This window comes from Cupressus sempervirens, chromosome 8 (genome assembly GCF_028749045.1).
Source record: "Cupressus sempervirens isolate cs-2001-9-10 chromosome 8, ASM2874904v1, whole genome shotgun sequence".
Lineage (NCBI taxonomy): Eukaryota > Viridiplantae > Streptophyta > Pinopsida > Cupressales > Cupressaceae > Cupressus > Cupressus sempervirens.
Genome location: NC_143125.1, coordinates 779247687 through 779267609, shown reverse-complemented (window position 1 = coordinate 779267609; position 19923 = coordinate 779247687). Strand labels below are relative to the sequence as shown.

At 37.7% G+C, this 19923-nt stretch overlaps 1 protein-coding gene across 4 annotated transcripts in view; it reads left to right on the top strand.

Moving 5' to 3' along the window:
- Positions 1–2864: 2864 nt before the first annotated feature.
- Positions 2865–19923, top strand: part of LOC149544730 (DNA mismatch repair protein MutS, type 2) — a 182807-nt gene continuing 165748 nt past the window's right edge. For 2 of the 4 annotated variants that reach the window (XM_089795296.1, XM_089795298.1), the window contains exons 1-2: positions 2865–3086; positions 3189–3277. The gene's annotated coding sequence lies outside the window, so the exon portion shown is untranslated. The remainder of the gene's footprint in view (positions 3087–3188; positions 3278–19923) is intronic. The other 2 variants (XM_089795297.1, XM_089795299.1) reach the window with 1 other exon arrangement.

The window sequence follows — 19923 nt, the reverse complement described above, 5'->3', positions numbered from 1 at the left end:
GTATGTATATATATATATATATATATATGCATGCATATATATACATACATATATACACATATAGTGTTAGTCGTCGATAGGTCAACCTAATCCTTGTGTGTAGTAGTTCGACATCCACGACTATAAAGAGAGGGTGAATTGTTCTTGCAGAGGTATAGATAGTAGTTTTGTTCAAGTGGCCTTGAGAAATTTCACGCTGGATCACTGGCCGCCAGTGCCATGCTGATTCATGCTAATAAAGTTGGACTGGATATATGTATATATAGATGTATATACACACACACACATATACATATCATAATCATAACATAACTCTTCATTTTTAATACATTAAAAAAATAAATCTAATTCTATACATGGAATAACATAGTTATTTAATATAGGAATAACAAATTTGATATATAGAAATTATAATATACCCTACCTTGGTTTTACCTTGTTATATTCCCACAGATCTTGTTGGACTTCTTATATTAAATCTATTCCATTTAATCTAGTTGGTGGTGGGTCCCTTCGTACCCACGTGGCAAGTGAAACCATTGACGAGGGTCTTATTTGTCTCCCTTGACCACGTATGAGTGTGTCACCATAAAATATGGGTTTGACACCTTTGCATACTCCAAAAATGTTGCTCCTTTCATGAATGTGTTTGCCTCTATAATGAAGGTAATTATCCTTTTCTAGGCGTTCACTGACATCATCATAAGAAAGGCTTTTTGGTATTTGTTTCCCACTGATCTTAATAATATGCAACCTTCATATTTGACACATCCCCTTAATTTCCTTTGACCTGTGAATTTTCAGTCCGTGTGTAAGGGGGGTTGAACCAATAGGGTATCACCCTTAATATGTTATGGGTTTTCTTTTTTTCCCATCAAGGGTGCTTGTCCCACTCACGCAACCACGTATAATGTGTAAATGTTGCCATTTTAGAATGGTTGTCGTCTACCATGCTTAATTTATTTAATGATTCATATATTATGTAACTTTTTAAGTTATTAGCTAATTAATTATATGTACTTCTTGATTACTTTTATAATGTAAATTTTTTTTGACAGGTAATGGACTGAAGCCTAGATTATTTATTATTCATTATTATTTGTTGAGATTAATTATTATTATGCATTAAGTTCGAGTAGATTGTTCAACCCAAGACCTCTCGAGGCTCACACTTTATCGTTGCATTCTAGACTCTTCCCTGATGTTAATTTTATATTACTATCCATTATTTTGATATATTTCTAGTCATTAATATATTGATTATTATTGTATTGATGGACATTAGATTATATTTATTATTCTTGATTATTTTACTATAATATAATCACTTATTTATTTAATATTTCAACTCCATTATGGCTTAATATTCAATTTTATTATTAGAAGGGTATATTACAAAGTGATTGTGTGATGTGAAATCATGAGATTATAATTTTCTCTTTGCTAGATAGCAAAACAATTGAGCAACTATTTCTTTGGTAGATGTAGCCCATATAAGATGAACCAAGTTAAATCTATGTGTTATTATATTTTTATTTCTCATATTTCTACATTATCTTAATAATGGTAATTTCTTATATCTGCTTAAACAACACCAACTCTTTTGTGACCTTATGGTTAAAAAAATTAGCCATGCATTTGCTTAGATATTAAGAAGTATAGATTGTCGAAAGAAATCAACCACCATATTGTTTTTAAGGTTAAGTCCTAAAATATCTTCCAACATAGAGTATGACCAAAATTACTGGAATATAATGAAAAGCAACATTCCATTTTTCTCCTAAAAAATCTGTTTAGGTTTTTAGTTTGGTGGCAAAAGGGAAATCAATTGGTTGAACCATTAACCATTTCAACCTGTCACAAACTGGTAATTTAGCATGTAGAATTTTTCACGCAATAATTGTGCATTAGCTTCAACTATAGAGCACCAAATTTGAGAACTCAATTTCCTACATGGTTTTACTCTGATATTTTTTCATGTTCTCAATTACAAGGTGATCCTAAAGATCATGGGATGATTTGTAATACCAGTTGTTGCAATTTCATAAAAAGGATGTTGTTTGTTCCAAGCAACTTCAAGGAAGTTCATTATGTAATGATCTTGCAGAGGATTTGTATTTGGACTTATGATGCATGCTCTTTGAAACTATTTTCATCTTTTGAATTAAATTTAGCTTCTTTAGTATCCTTATTCTATTATTCTTTCTTCATTACTTATTTTCAATAAAAAAACATGAACTCTTTTGGTAGTATAATTGCCTTCTTGTAGGAGACTTACTATACTAAGAAGTTGACATGTGTTTTGTGATTGAAATTTTCCCCTTCTCCAAACCACTCTTATGATATATATATATATATATATATATATATATATAGTTTAATAGCACAATTTATTTTTCTATTTCTACACTTTCCTTCCCCTTTCATCTCTTAAAGAACTTAATTCTTACTTTACTATTTTTTTTTATTTTACCATAACTCATATATATGACCCAATTAATAACAAAAATGCACATTTATTTCTTAAAATATGCAATGATTAATTATGAAGTAGTGCTACAAGATACACCCTTGACTAAGTTCTATATACAACAATTTAAGGACAAAAGAATAATTTTTGTTTTCTTAATTTCCTAAAAACACAATGATTCTTTTACAATTCATTTTAAATTTTCACCACCAAATAGGCCAGTCATAAAGAAAAATGTTGAAAATTTAATGAGAATATGTTATATTTTCAGATTTTTGAGATTTGCTCAATGAATACATTTTATAAAGAGCTTTAGTAGATCCATTAAATATTACCGAAATTATATATGTTGATTACTATCCAATAATAGTAAAAATAGAATTAAAATAAAATCGAGATTTCCCAGTTTGGCTCTAGAAGGTAAAATCCACGTCAAGTGAGGGACAGTGCCGGACGCACGTCTAAGTGCATAAGAAACTCGTCTATAAAAATTTCCAAAACTCGTCACCTTATCGTTATGGTCCCCGTTAAATCAGTTTGCTTTTTCATTCTCTGTGTGTAGTCCTCAAGGCGGTTTGACAACAAGCGGTTCTAGTTCAGGTTAGCATTAATGGAGGTATGCATGAATAGGCAAATTATCCGTTTTATGTGTTTTTGGAAATTTAGAAAAGGAAATGTCTATTGAATTGTGTGGTGCTAATTTTGTTACTCTTTTCAGATTAGAAAAAATGATACAATTCAATTCTCTGGGCGATTTTTGTAATTCTCGATACCATATCCGGAGCAGGACTTCTTATGCTTCTTGAGGCAAGTCAAATAATTCATGAATCGTCTTTCTTTTATATGTTAAAATTATATTGAATTTTTCGTAGGTATTTTGCTCTTTTATTTAATTTAAGGAGTATCTTTGAATGTTTAAAGGCATTTCTATGATTAAGTAAACTATGAACTTGCGAAAAATCTAGGGCATGGATTTTTTATTTTATTTTAATAGAGGATTCGGACTTGGAGGCAACCCAGCTACGTATGAAGCCTGCAAGCTACCAACCAGTGAAGGCCACCACGAAGACGAATTAGCAACTCGATATAGACCTGCTCATGCTTGAAACCTTTTTGGCTTAGAGCCAATGACTGGGGCTCATCCCTTATGATGTCACAGCCTTGAACTCAGCAAGACTCGATCCTTGGTGGGCTCTTTGTGAGCCATTCAATTTCACTAGTAGACCAATGACCAACTTTTTCAGTTAAAACAGACACAATACAAGTTTATTGCAGGTTAACTTTGAACACCCGAAATATTTGTCTATTTTGGAATTAAAAAAACAAACTTAAATATATATACATTTAAAGGTTGTTTATGAAGGTAATATTGCTCATTTTCTTATGTGTGGTAAAGATTCAAAGGGATGGAAATTATTTTATATTAAACGAGTGGGAGGATCCTTTTGTTTCATGAAACAATAAATATGTATTAGAGTTAATTTTTGAAGAAACAAACATGATTTACTACGATTGAAAATGATGTATAATATGTAAATATATGAATTAGCTGTAGAAGTTGTGAAAACCAACTTCATAGATTGCTAAGAACACCTGCATGCAAATAACCTGTATTGAAGAGAAACTAGAAAAGGGAAAAGCAGAGCCTGAAAAATCTCAACAGTGTGAGAGCAACCTTAAAGGTGAACGAAACCCTAAAGGGAAATAAAGCTAGGTTGCGCAATATAATTAATATAAAATATTAATTTTATGCATCTAAGAGATAAGTAACTAGAGTAATAAATAACTTAATTAATTAAATCAAGACGATGTAATTAATAAGTGTAAAAGAATAATCACTCTAACACCCCGCCTTAAGTGAAGCTTAGGAGGTAAGCTAACCTAGCAAAGCTATGAAAGCAGGAAAATGGGTCTCGGCAACAAGGCATGATCAAGTACCCAAAACAAGGAAATTTCTATAAACCGGAGACAAAGGAAAAAACCCAGTGGAAAAAACTCCTCTCCAAAAAGAGATTAAAAAAACAACAAAAAGAAATGGCTCAAGAGACTCTTTCAAAACCATAAGTACAACCAGCCCCCCCATGGGAGAGGAAAGAGACACCAAAGCCCCCCCAGAATGACAGAGCCCCTGTTAAATTGATCGAACCAATGGAACTCCAATGCAGAAGAAACAAGGGCATAGAACAAGGAAACCCCGGAAAGAGAGGTGAAACTGGAAGGCCTAACTGATGCTCAAAGGTGAAAACATGCAGATCTAGAAAGGGAATCCCTAATGCAGGTGTGCTGACACTGTCATGAAAGAGGAGATGAATGTCCTCTGTAGAATCCTCAACAAGTGCACTTGGAGGCTTGATGAAAGGAGCTTGAGGTTTACGCAGAGTTGAAGAAGAGTCCTGCTAAAGAGAAAAGACCTCAACTGGATGTGGTGCGGTAGTCAAAACAGGGATCTCAGGAATAGTACAAAGGTTCAAGTGTCCTGACCGCACCACATGATGCTCTCGTGAAAGAGAGTAGCTGTGCTCTGACAATGGAGATGGTGGACCAAAGTGCGAGAAGGTGTAGAGATGGGTGGTACGATCAACTGTCCCTTAGCAATAAGGCCTCTTGTTGCACTATCCCGAATGTAGACTGAATCTGCAGTGAACTCAACTGTCTACCCTGATCCATTTTGTGTAATTTGATACATCGAGAGAAGCTTTGCAGATAGAGATGGAACATGCAATACATCATTGAATGTGCCATCCTGAATGCAAACTGAACCTTTCTCGCAGACTGTTAGGGCAGTGTTATTCCCCATGAGAATATGAGGAATGGGAGAAGCCTCAATAGAGTAAAAGACCCCTTGAGAAGATGCCATATGGTGAGAAGCACCTGAATCCAGTATCCAAGGGACCTGGGAAGGAGATGCGATGGATGCCCGTAATGCATGACTCTATCCAATTTCCGGTGTAGATGTCGAAGAGATGGAAGAAGACTGAAAGGCAGACCCCTCTGAGGTAGAAGAGGATGGAGATGAAACAATGCTCTTTTGAAGAAGAGCTTGCAAATCTGCAATCTGTTTCTCATAGCCATCAAATCTCTTCTGAAAAAAATGACTCATCATGAGATCCCTTCCAACAATAGGAACAGGTAGGAGTCTCAGTCTTCTTTTTCTCCTTCTTAGAAGAAGATGATGAACCAGTAGAGTGTTGAAAAGAGGAATATGATAGCTGCTTCAATTTCTACTTCTGTGTATCTTGAGGTGACTTGGCAAGCAATGCCTGTGACTATGAACCTGTAAGTGAATCCATCTGAGTGAGCTTGGATTGCTCACAAGTTTTTTTGTCACAGAATGTCTCAAAAGAGGGCATAACATGTCGTGCACCTAGAGCATCCATAGTGGAGTAGAAGGTAGAAGTGAAAATCTGATAAGGACCTCGAAGCTTTGAGAGTATCAGAAAGATACACTCATCATCTAACTTTGTCTTTCCAACAACCTGTAACATAGATCGAAGAGACTTGAATTTCATCAAGAAGTCCTCAATGCTGGTGAATGATTCAGGAACCAAGGAAGTAAATTCTGCATCTATCTGTAGAATCCTGAATTGATTCATTGTGCCAAACAAGGTGGAAAACTTGTACCACATAGCCCTGGGTGTAGTCAAATCATCCAGGTGAAACAATAACCCATATGAAATATTCATTGCCTTATCCATCTTCTTGCGCTGCATGAGCTCATAAGGCCTCTGTAGAACTGGCTGAGCCGCATCGAGGCATGACCATAACCCCTTTGCCATAAGCAATATGGTCATCTATCCTTTCCAAGTATGGTAGTTGTGAGGTTTAAGGTAGGCAACATAAGAGTCTGCCATTGAGAGAAGAAGATAAAAGTAGAAGGGTTGATTCTGAAATGAATTACAGAAAAGAAAATGCTCCCCCCCATAATGTATAAATATATCCCTCAAAAACCAAAGAAGCAACTACTGGAAGCACAAAAACTGAGAAAAAAACCTGGACACTAGATGCAGAGAGGGAGGAAACTGAAGCCTCTACTTCAACTCAAAAAATGGGAGCTCAAAAAGATCAAAACAAATGAAACCAACATGATCATCTCCGTCTCGGAACTAGCTTTCCGGCGCTTCTTTCAGATCGGAAAAAGACCTTTGTATGCTCAAGTTATGGCCAAAAAACCAACTGCTGCTCCAAAAGACAAGCTCACTGGAAAATTACAGTCATGGCAAAAAAATTGACGGTTGTACGGCTGTCAACTAGACGTTGCCAGAAAAATTCCGGCCATCGGATTATGACATCAACCTGCCAGAAAGTGATATCAGCAAGGGGCCCGAGCGGATGACGTCAGCTGACCGGAAGATGACGTCACTCGTCGGAATGCTAACATGTACGGTCGGTTTGTTGAGGTAGGCCTGTCAGAGAATGACGTAGGACATCGGAATGGTGATGTCACGCCTGTGCAGGATTTGGCGGTGGTGCCGTTGGCAGAGGTTGCAGCTTGGTGGTTGTTGCGGAGCGGTGATTGAGTTTTGGCCGCTTCGCGGTGGCCCTGCCCGCGGTGGTGGCACCTAAGCTGTGCGTTGGCCGCGCAGTGGCGGTGCCGTGGTTGCCATTGAGCGGCAGTTGCTGCTCACGCTTTTTTTTTTTTGCGATAAATGCGTCCGTACGGCCTTCCAGGAGGCAAAAAGTTTTTGCTTGACGCTACAGTAGCTGAAAAACAAAAAATTTAGATGAATTTTGACTGTAAAAGGCCTTTTGAGCGCAATGGCAGCGTTCTTTTTGACCCAAAGTGAGCCGAAAAATGCCCTAATTGAAGAAAAAAACCTCAAAAAAGCTGGGGTTTCTGACTCCGATTCGCGGCTTCAAACTCTTCAAACTAGGAAGCAGTAGGGACGCTCTGATACCATGTAGAAGTTTTTAGAAGTTGTGAGAACCAACTTCATAGATTGCCAAGAACACCTGCATGCAAATAACTTGTACTGAAGAGAAACCAGAAAAGGAAAAAGCAGAGCTTGGAAAACCTCAATGGTGTGAAAGCGAAAAAACTTTATTCCAAGATGAAAACAAAAAAAACAAATGTTCAACCTTAAAGGTGAATGAAACCCTAAAGGGAAATAAAGCTAGGTTGTGCAATATAATTAATATAAAATATTAATTATATGCACCTAATAGATAGCTTAAGTAACTAGAGTAATAAATGACTTAATTAATTAAATCAAGACGATCTAATTAATAAGTGTAAAAGAATAGTTACTCTAACATTAGCTTAAGTGCATTTTGGCTTACTTTTTTCTAGCTGCATCAATGGAGGGATCTGGACTGTGTGATTTGAATCCTAGCTCTCGGCCTTTGGACGTAACTAGAACCCTGCTCCTTGGGCATGATTTGAACTTTGATCCTTTGGTGTGATTTGAACCTAGATCTTCATCTGCAATTTTGAACCCAAGTTCTTTGGTGGTTTGGTGTGTTTTGAACCCAGTTCTTGTATACATCATGGGATTGATTCCGCCTTACCACTCAACCACATCCACTCGTTCGCCAAAGATCTACAAGAAAACCAAGCCTCCATAGATGGATTTTAACTAACATCAGTAGTGCTAAATGGCCACCAAAAAACTACTCGGGACCAAGCATCAACAGGGAACTGCCATCATGCCTTGCAGCAGTCTGTCCCCACAGACAAAGTCATTGTCCACAATGAGGACCACCATTAAAAAGAAGTGGCATGTCCCAAATAAAATAATCGAAAGATTATTTTGTATATTGAATAATTAATGAATGAATTCATTACAATGAGCTTACAAGCTCATATATACAAAACAGAAAGACAAAAAATAGAAACTAACAGAAAATAGAAATTATCTATATACGATAGATAGAGCATTATTAGAAATATTCTAATACCCTTCCATAATGCTTAATCTATCAATAACACCAATAGCCTCCCTAAATTTTACAAATTTATCAGAGCCGAGAGACTTGGTGAAGATATCAGTAGACTGCTCTAAGGTGGGAACATACAACAACTAAATAGATTTGTCTTCAACTAGTTGACGAATGTAATGACAATATGTTTTGACACGCTTGGTTTGTTCATAAAAGACCGGATTCTTTGCCAGTTTGAGTACTCCTTGATTATCACAGAATATAGGAGTCAATCCTGATTGAGGAACATGCATATCTGCAAGTATCCGCCAAAGCCAAACTGCCTTAACTGCTCCCTGATACTCTGCTTCAATTGAAGATAGGGCCACCGCCTGTTGCTTCTTACTAGTCCATGTCACAGCAACAGATCCTAAATTAAACACATATCCGACGATAGACTTACGATCATCAATAGAGTCAGCCCAATCTGAATCTGTGTAGCCACATAGTGTAGAATCAGACTTCTGAGTGTATAGAAGACCATAATCAAGAGTACCACTCACATAGTGCAAAACACGCTTTGTAGCTATCCAATGATTAGTCTTGGGTGTTGTCATAAAGCGGGTGACATAGCTTACAACAAAACTAATGTCAGGTTTGGTGGCAGTAAGAAAAATGAGACTACCCACTAGTTGTTTAAACAAGGATTCATCTACAACAGGTGAATTAGACTAAGTAGATAATTTGAGCACGGGTTCCATAGGAGTGAGAGCAGGTTTGCAATCCTGCATTCTGAACCTGTCCAGAAGACTTCTAGCATACTTGGACTGAGAAAGAAAGATACTGTGTTCAGTCTGCCAAACCTCAATTCCGAGACAATAGTGCAAGAGTCCCAAATCTTTCATATCAAAAGTGCTGCACAAATCCTGTTTGATTTCCGTGATCAAATGTGCTAAACTTCTAGTGATGATCAAATCATCCACATAAACAACGATAAACAAGACATCATCACCTACATGTTTGATATATAGGTTTGAATCGGATGAACTCCTGTGAAAACCATGGTCGGTTAAATATATATCAATTTTCATGTACCAAGCCCGAGGAGCTTGTTTCAGACCATAGAGAGCTTTGACAAGTTTATAGACTTTGTGTTCCTGACTAGCAACCTTAAATCTCAAAGGTTGCGTCATGTAGACCTCTTCTTGTAAGTCACCATTCAAAAAAGCATTCTTGACATCCATTTGATGAACTTTCCAACCGAATTGAGCTGCTAGAGCAAGAACAAGCCGTATGGTACTCATTTTAGCTGTAGGAGGAAAAGTCTCCTCATAGTCAATACCTTCCCTTTGTGAGAACCCTCGAGCAACAAGACGAGCCTTATACTTGTCTAAGGTGTCATCAGCTTTATATTTGACCTTGTATACCCACTTGTAGCTAACGGGCTTCTTCCCTATAGGAAGATTAGAAAGAATCCAAGTTTGATTTTTTTGAATGCTTTGAAGTTCAACTTCCATAGCCTGTTCCTATTCAGGAAAACCTTTAGCCTCGAAATAAGTCCGAGGCTCATAAACACTATGAATGTTAGCCATAAGAGCAAAATTAACTGTTTGGTTGCACTTATTTCGAGAAGCTCCACCTTCAATGAGCTCAGCATCCCTTAGATCACTAATAGATCAAAATCTGACCTTCCTCAGGACAAAATCCTAATAACTCATGAATTTTCGATCACCCTTTGGACAAACTCCAAGACAATGCCAGATTTCCAACATGCTATTGATAAAATTCCTAAGGGTATGTGAATCTCCAATCTGCCTTGAAAGTAAAATCCAATTCAACCCAAGGTACTTCGTGTGAGCAAGCAATGAAGTTTGATCTGAATGTTGATGGAAACTAAGAAAAACAAGGTGAAAGTCTGATTGTTTCAAGCTGACTTCTCAATACTTAGCAAATTTTTGAAGTCATGTACAATATAAATTTCTAAGAGAGGTTGGAAATCTGACCTCCCGTGGAACAAAATCCCAAAATATGTCGGAAACCTGACCACCTTCAGGACAGGATCACAACAAATGCTAGAAATTTGATTTGCAAATTGGTGAAAAATGCTTAAGGGAAGGGTGAAATTTGGGCATTGTTTATAAGCTTCCAAGAATCTTCTGAGGAATTCAATCTTATTACCTTCCAATTGCCCAAGTGTATACATTAATCAACACTGTAAGTCCTAACAAACACGAGAAATTAGATTGGCTTTTGAAAGGAAGTCCAAAAACACATTGAAGATCTGATATCATTTCAACTTACGTTGCAACACTTAACAATTTTGGTGATTTGATCTTAATGAAGATTTCCAAGAGAGGTCGGAAATCTGACCTCCCTTAGGATAAAAAATCCTAAGGGTGTGATGATCTCCACTCAGCCATCTAAGACAAAATCTGTTAATGTTTTGCCCAGAAAAAAGACAAACAGAAATAACATTAGAAAAAAAGCAATAATGAACACAAAGACACAATAGTTTATCTTTGGGAAACCCTCCGACTTAGGGAAAAATCCAACCACACAATAAAATCACTGTTAATTGAATAATCAGAAGTCTGAAATACAATATGCCTAAACACAAGGCTCAAACTGCAGTAATATTCAGAAGCACAAGATGTCAATTGTTTTCATGTGAACTCTTACTGAAGAATGTGTAAAATTGCCTTGACCCTTCATTATCTTGTTGTTACAAAGTGAAGACCCCTTCCTTGTCTTGACCTTTCATTGTCTTGACTCTTTAATGTCTATGCATGGCTTCTTCATTAGCCAACATTGAAGACTCTTCATGATCTTCAAAAGACGTGGCTCTTCATTTGAAAGATCATTCATAAATAAAGACTTTTCATAGCTTCATCCTATTAAAGGATTAGATAAAGCAACAAGAAGTATCTCAAATATAATGTTGATGCAATTACAGGTAAGCAAATATCTCTTGCAGGTACCAAACTTTAACACTTCCTCTTAGTAAAGGATATATCATTCGCAAATTTCATGTTGCCATGACAAAACACAATGGCTACATGTGTGTCAGCAACAAAAATTTATCACGTGATATCATCATCTCAATGTGATGTTCACCATGGCTACTCCCTGAGGGTGAATTACACAAGAGCTAAGTCATGAAGTCTCACACATGACTTCCACCATGGGTACTCCTAGAGGGTGGATCAAAGACTTTCACTTCAAACTTCTCTTGTAGAGCAGAATGCATTACCAAGGGATTGCACTTGGAACTATTCCTTTACAAAGAAGAACTTATTAACAAGGGATTACACCTCAAACTTCTGCCTCATAGAGAAGAACTCATTAACAAGGGATTGCACCTCGAACTTCTTCCTCACAGAGAAGAACTTATTAAAGCACATAAAAGATCATCTGAACACTGAAACCCCCTCTCAACAAGGACAACATACTCACAACTTTGATTATCACAGTAAACTAATTGACTCCAATGTTTGATCAAATAGGGAGCTTTTGCAGTCTCAATGCTACACAGGCTTGTTGATCCATTGCAAAGGACTTGATACTCTCCCTCTGCCACACAAGCTCCCTCTGAATCTTATTGAGCCTTATATTTTAAGTCTTCCCTCTTCAGCTCATCAAGGTTTTCCTTGAACTCCTTATATAATCTCTCATCATCCAGTTGCCTCATGATCTGTCTTGGAAGCATTTTAGAGAGATTAGTAATAGACTCAACCTATGCTCCGAAGAGAAATATACAGATTAAATCATTAATTTCAGAAGCATACATGATTTACTCTTTCCTATGTTATTGCATGTATTAACTACAAAATAATCATAATCAACATTCAAAGGTTTAATAAAAAATTCTAATCTTGTTAGCAGACCTAACTGCTACAGAAATAGGCATCCATATCCAAGAATGTCTTAGAGAATCACATAACCACAAACATCCAACAAGTCACACAATCATAGATGCTTGTAACTAAAAAATAACATATCATTGTGATCTTTGACCAACACATACATTAATGATGTTACTCAATGATAGATCACACACATATCCAACAGAATCCTATTAGTCTCTAACATTACTCACAATACTCAAAAAAAAGGTTATTGTCAAGAAAAGAATGATTATATTGTAGAATGATCACAACAAACTGCAGCAACTGCGCTTGCCAGTATACTCTGCTAATAGAATTTGTAAACATAAATTCTAGTGATTATGGCAGCAACAAATTCTTTTACAAAAATTCCCCATCAATACATATGGCAGGAACCAAATGCTATAGCAAGCACATTGGAAAAATCACAGTATATATGCTGGTGAAACCATCACAGGTATGCAGAAAGAAAGACCCTATACAAGGAAATACATAGGTATCCACACAATAATAGATATATCTTGAACTAAAGAACATAAACAAAAAGTACACCACTCTTTTGAGTAATAACTACTATTGTCACTCTGATCCTGATGTTGCTTAAACTTGCCTTTGATACCATGTTAATGTTTTGCTTAGAAATAAAGATAAATAACAGTAACATCAGAACAAAAGCAATAATCAACACTAAGACAACAATTTATCTTGGGAAGACCCTCCAACTTGAGGGGAAAAACCCAAACTCACAATAAACTTACTTTTTATTGAATAACTAGAAGTCTGAAGTACAATATGTCCAAAGTCCAAACACAAGGCTCAACTGCAGTAATATTCAGATGCACAAGATGTCAATGTGTTTTCTTATGAACTCCTCCTGAAGAATATATAACATCGCCTTTACACTTCATTATATTTTTGTTACAAAGTGAAGATGCCTTTATTGTCTTGACTCTTCAATATCTACATATGGTCTCTTTATTAGCCAACACTGAAGACTCTTCATGATTTTCGAAAGATTGTGCAGGGGCACATAGGAACAACAAGCAGCTAATCATGATGACAATGAAGGAGCTCAAGATACCTAATGGCAATCAGAGGTCCAAGGAGGTCAAAGGGATCCTAAATAAAGAAAATCATATCAACTATGATGTATTGGCTCCTATAATGGTTTCATACCATGAAATGACATTTGAATGACATAATATCCTTGAGAGGACTAAATAAATGTAATTTGGACCATTAGTGTCCCAATGTGTCTAGGAGGTTCTAGGAGGTTAGTTGGGTTTAAATAAGTTTAAATAAGTCTCCTAAGTGTTGGAAACACCTTAGTGAGCAAAGTTCATAAGTTCTAGTTCATTTTAATAGTTTAAAACTTTAAATGTTCAAGGCATAATAGCTAGTAGTCATTTAGGAGGGAAATGGGGTTTTGGTGGTTAAAACACTTAACTACTCCCTCAAACCGATTGGAAGAGGTTGGGGAAGTTAATATTGATTGTTATTGTATTTGGAACTCCATTGTACGTGCAAGGAAGCCTAGAGTTTATGGACAACACAAAGAGCCAATGAAATACAAATTTTGGATCAACAAATCCATTGTTTTGGATTGAGATCTAACATAGAATAGATCTGGAAGTTTTAATAGGTTATTGGAGAGCATTGTTACATGTTTTAGAGGGTTTGAGAATCATTTCACATGACTGTACTTTCATGATCAGCCATTAGTTTGAATTTCTGAGTTTTCCTTTCCTTGTTTTGAAGCTTTCTTGGTAACTAACACCCATCCCATGGACTCAACGGCTTAGAATCCATGGAATGATGTATACTAACCTTGTATCATATGAATCTAATCTGATACATGAAGCAAATTGATTGGAAAGTGTGATCACAGGCTGGAACTAGGAGTTTTCCCTTTGGAAAATGATGGCACAAGTGTAGCAGCAGGAGTTTGGGATGAATAGCATGGCTATTTTATGATTGGAGTAGTCTTATATGGTGGATTTAAGGGTGAATCAATCACCAATTGATCTTGGAAATGTTTGAAAAGGTGAGATTGGAGAAACCCTCAAAACAAGGGTTTGAAGCAACCAAATTGGGGCTTTTGATGTTCCAGATGTTTTGGGTCTAATTCCTCTTATATTTAGAGGTTTTGGGACATTTCTTGAGACTGTCCAAGAGTTGAGACCTTGGGAATATTTCTGGCTGTAGTTGCTTTGTTAAATCATGCACTTTTGAGTATATTTGCAGCGGTACAGGCCTAGTTCTCCTATTTTGTCCAAAAGACCAGTATCTAAATTTGAGATATGTTATTAAATGGCCAAAAGGGTATCTGAATGTGATTTTAGTTTTCCATGTGTTTTGGGAAAGTTTTGTGTTTGAAGACCAAAATGGTCACTGCTGGGCTAATTGCTGATTTCTAGGCCTCTAGGCCAATTTTGAGTCTTTTTGCCTTTGTGAGTGGAAGATAGGTCAAGTAACCTTGAAATCACCTTAATCTATCCTCATATACCTCAAATGCACCAAATCTATCATGGGTTTGCATTTATAGGAACCTTGGTTGAGTTAAGTCTCTTAAAGCCATTTGAGCACTTTGGGGAGTAAGTGGGTTTGCAAGCCAATTTGAATAACTTATCTTGTGAAAAAGGTCCTTCACCCTTTCCTCTGCATCAAAAGACATGCCTCATATGAAAGATCGTCGATAAATAAAGACTCTTTGCAGTCTCATCATATTAAAGGATTAGATAATGCAACAACAAGTATCTCAAATATAATGTTGATGCAATCATAGGTACGCAGATATCTCCTACAACTACCAAAATTTAACAAAATCCTATGTACCCTTGCATTTCTGCCCAACAAGAAGACTAATTTCCAAGTGCATGATGAAGTCTGATCACCAACAAGATGAAAGATCCAAATAAACTATGGATTTCTGCCCAAATCTTGAGAGAATTCCTAACAGTCCTTAGATTTCCGACCTAGGGAAGAAGAAATTCCTAACAATGTGCAAGTTTCTGACCAGCATTAGATGAAATTCCAAACAACTGAAAGGAATTCAATTTGGTTTATGCCAAAATCCTAAAGAAGGCAGGTAACGTAACCTCTTAGGATTTTTTCAAATGTTGTTTTTGAAGAAAATTGTTCCTCATTAAGGGGGAAAATCTAAATTGCAATAAGAGTCAGCCAAGGCGAGGTATTAAATTAAAGCTAAGTGTTCAGGTCGGCCTCCCTAAGGAAAGGATGGTTGTTTTCAATGCAAAGGTTGGCTTGCTGGAAGCAAAGTAGTTGCAATTGATTATATGTGTGGGTTGGCCACCTTAGCTCATGTGGACATGTCCATTGGAATGGAGGCATATAAAAAGGAAGATCCAATGCGTCATCCCAATCATATTTGATGCAAACCAGAATCAAATTGTTCGAGTTTAGAGTAGAGGAGGAGAAAATGAAAATCAGAAGTGAAAGTGGGAATTAAGTGTTTGGTGGCGTCTACGGAAGATCAATGTTACAAAATGAAAAGTGCAGTTATGCAAGATCTAAACATTGGGGGGACTCAGATTTTTCTTTCCAAGATTTTGGTCAGGTGTGACCGTGAAGTTAATCATGTAATGATAAAACCATGATTAATTTAAGTGACTTGCTGGGTGTATTTAGGCAATAATCAAGTGTGGAACATAGGAAATCAAGATTGGAATTTGGTGCAGGAGCACCTTACTCATTTTGTTGTGAATTGTAATTAGTGATGTAACAAGGTCTAAAGGCAAAAAATCCTGTAAAATTGAGCCTCAGTAGACCCATATTGTTTGTTAACCCTGATTGATGGACTTGGTCAATTTTGGGGTTTTGAGTCACCAAGGGTGGTCACAGTACAATTTTTTCTTAGGAAAGGTATTCCAGGGCTAATTAGGTGTTTTGAATTATTTCTAGGTGATTTGGGTCACTTAGGAGAAGCGTTGAGTGGTAGAAATGTAAAACTGCAAAGTTGCTAAAAAGTTGCAAAATTGCAACTTTTTCAACTATTTGCAAAATGTTTCAGAATGCAACTTTGAGCCCAAAGATCACTTGGGAATGGGTACAACTAATCCAAGAGCACATAAAAGGCCTTGTAAATTGTTTTGGAGTTAGTTGAATCAATCAAGGCAAGAAACCACTTTGTGTACAAGACTTTGCTCTATTTATCTTGGTTATTAGCAATTTTTTGTAGTGCAACTTTTAGCACATTGATTGGTTCAGAAAAGTTATTGTTTGGATATCAAGCCTATTGTTTTATCTTTCTTTTGCACTAGTTTTGAGGCTTTGAAGTTCTGTGTGAAGAGAGCTGTGGTTTTGAATCCACATAGGGCTAAAGCCCTCAAAACTTAGGATTTTGTACAAAAAATGCATTTTTTCTAGCATTCTATAGTCAGAACTTAAAATACCTTCTTGGAATTCTAGGTATGCTTGTATAGTTTATTTTTGTTTAGTTGTTGGGCTTACCAAAGGTGATTCACTATTTTTACAATGATACCCTAAGTTGATCACTGGGTAGTGGTGAGCTAGGAAGCAAGGAAGATAAGGTGATTGCAAGGAGAAATGGATTGAGAGGTGGAAATTAATGACAAATTAGGTTTCCTTAGACATAGACAAACCTCAGTCAAATGCATAGACCTCAAGATAGGGAGATTGGTGATGGATTGTAGGCATTGTTGGTAAAACTGCGTTAAAATTGCTCAGTCAAGGTTGTAGGCCTTAGGAGCTAAACCTAAGTCCCATTCTTTGATATTGTATAGAACTCCCAAATGCATGTTAGAAACTACCATTAGATGTTGGGGTTGTTCAGATGGTTCGTAAGCTAAGAGCCAAATACTCAAAATGCATGGCTAATTGAATTTGTCCTATTAGGATTGCTCCTAGTACCTTGAAGAATTGAGTAGAACCCATTGGTCCATTGAATAAGGTGATTGAAACCCACGTATTTGAATACTATGAAAGGTATGAGAACACTGGAGTCCTGGTTGATGGAGAAATTGTGGTAGAAGCCCTTTGGAAGGGGAAACAACTTAAGTCAATAAGGTTGTGCAAGGTACAATCTTGTAACAAGTGGATTGTCTAATTAGAAACCTAGAGGAAGGTGTAGGCATGTTGTAAGAGCCGGTTTCCTACTAACAAAATTCCATTATTAAACTAACCAGTTCTATTTCATATTCACATGACAATGGTTTTTCCATTAACGGTTAAAACTGAAAATAAATCCAAATTGCATTGCTAATCTATCATGAATTACATTGATATCATTAACTGTTAAATTACTTGTTCAGAAGAAAAATAAATTCTTGTCTAATTCTATGATATCTACTGATTTGAAATGAAAGAACAACGGAGATAACTATGTTCTAATCTTATACATCTATTTTAAAGTAAATGACTAATAACTTTGTTTACCGTACTGGTAAAGTAAATGAACGCATACAGATAATGAACACGAACAGCAGAATTATATTCGCAATAGTAGATGAATGATTGATGATTTACAATGATCCCAGACGGGATATAAATATGACCGCCGAACCTTCCTAAGGAGTCTATCGGCCACAAATATTCTATCCGCTACAAACTATTTACCGACGACGTCGGCTACAGAATACAAAATATCGCCGACCATCGGCTACAGGATACAGAAACACCGCCGGACCGTCGGCTACAGAATACAGAAACACCGCCGGACCGTCGGCTACAGAATACAGAAACACCACCGGACCGTCGGCTACAAGATACAGAAACACCGCCGGACCGTCCAGTTGGCTAACACCATCCCCCCCAAAAAGAAAAGTCGTCTCCTGACGACTGACAAAATATCTGAGACAAATTAACAAACAAAATACATTAACAGAGTGACTACAACAAGAGAAATCTGCTTCTGCCACATCACTTCCACATTCATCCCGTTACATCTGTAGCCTCTGCTAACACAATACTGTCTCCTCAAGGTGACCTTGATAGCAACCTATGTTGCTTTCTTTGTTTTTCAATTCCTCGGTACCCTGAGCCAAGTGTTGCTGCACTACCTCCAACTGGATGATCAGCTCCTCCCGAGCTCTCTACGCATCCACCAAGACAGCCTCACAGCCAACACCTGCTCCCACTGCCTCTGGTACACAAACAATCCATGCCTAAAGCAACTTCAACTCTTTTGAACTGGTCAGACTCCCACGACTAATATCCGCAACGACTGGGGGTCCAGGGGGCAACGCCCCTCGCCGCCAAGACCAAATTAGCACTTCGGAACCTACACAAAAATGCACGGAACACACCATTTCTGTCATTATCTACCGATTCTGCACTCTTTCTGGCAACCATGGATGTGTCCCCTTCCCTTTGGCATCATCTATCACTCATTCTGAACAACTTGATTCTGTCGTCGTTTTTTTTTTTTTTTTTTTGTTTTTTGTTTTACTGCTTCCTATACAATTCACCACAAATCCCTCTGCACATAAAAATTCTTCCCCTTCTGGCAGAACAAGAACTCTTCTTTATGTCTCTGTTTCCCCGCGGAAGTCTTTTCCCTTGCAGCGCGGAGGAGAAACTCTGACTGGCGGAACTGAATCTTTTGTCTTAACCCGCGTCCCTTCGACGGCCTTTCTTCTCCTACCCGCGGCCTTCCTGTTGTCACCCGCGGCCTTCCTGTCTTCCCCGCGGCCTTTCTGTCCTCACCCACGGTCTTTCTTTTTATACCCGCGGCCCATTCTTCTCCTACCCGCGGGCTTTGTTTCCTTACCCGCAGACTATTCTTTCACTGGCGGTTAACGACGAGGATTTTATAAAATATAATGCCTGCGGGGGCTCTCTCTTCTTTTTTCTGCCGGAGGAACATATGCTGTCAGTCTTCCTCCTTTCTCTGCCGGAGTAAATATGCTGCGGGGCTTTACACTCCACGGGGGTCTCTTGCCCACGGACCCGCAAAACTTTACGTGCCCGTGGGACTTTCAGTCCGTGGGCCTTCCTGTTCGCGGGGCCCGCGGGACTTCCAGTCGGTTTTTTTTTTTTTTTTTGGTTTTGGTTGGTAAATTTTTATTTATTTATTTTTGTTCTTTCAAAAGAAATCAACTAACAGAGGTACCTCCATTTTGCCTCCAGGCGTCGCCATTCTGCAACGACGACGGAGTTAGCTGGCCATCCTGTGATAGCGACGGAGTCTTCCTGGCACCATATATTTTGAATTTGGATCTGTTGATTGCCGGAGGTATCTTCTGCCCGTCCAAAGTTGATAATTTGATCGCTCCATTGTCGCCGACCTTCCAAATCTAATATGGTCCAACCCATCTGCCCTTAAACTTTTCCACTTTGATTTCATTCTGACCGTCGTACGCCTTACATTTGTTCTGTGCCACCCCTGTCGGCCACTGTGCCTGCGGTCGTCGCGCAACTGGATTATTTCCTTGCTGTCGGTGCCCTTCCACTAATTTTATGCTGTGGTGTAACCTTCTCTTTCCGCGCAGTCCATTCACCATGTATTGGACAGTGGAATTTTTCGTTTTTCTGTGTTCAGACTGTATGTTCTTCCCCTCAGCTTTAGCCATGGTAGCTTTTCCTTCTTCCACTTCCCTGCATTCCTCCGGACATTCGTTTTCCTCCTTTTTCTCATCTTCGTCGACCCTTAGCATATTACAACTCGGAAAGAGTTCGTAGTCTTCTATTTGCCAGTGGTAAAGGCCATTCACCGAGTCCAGGTCGTCGTCATTC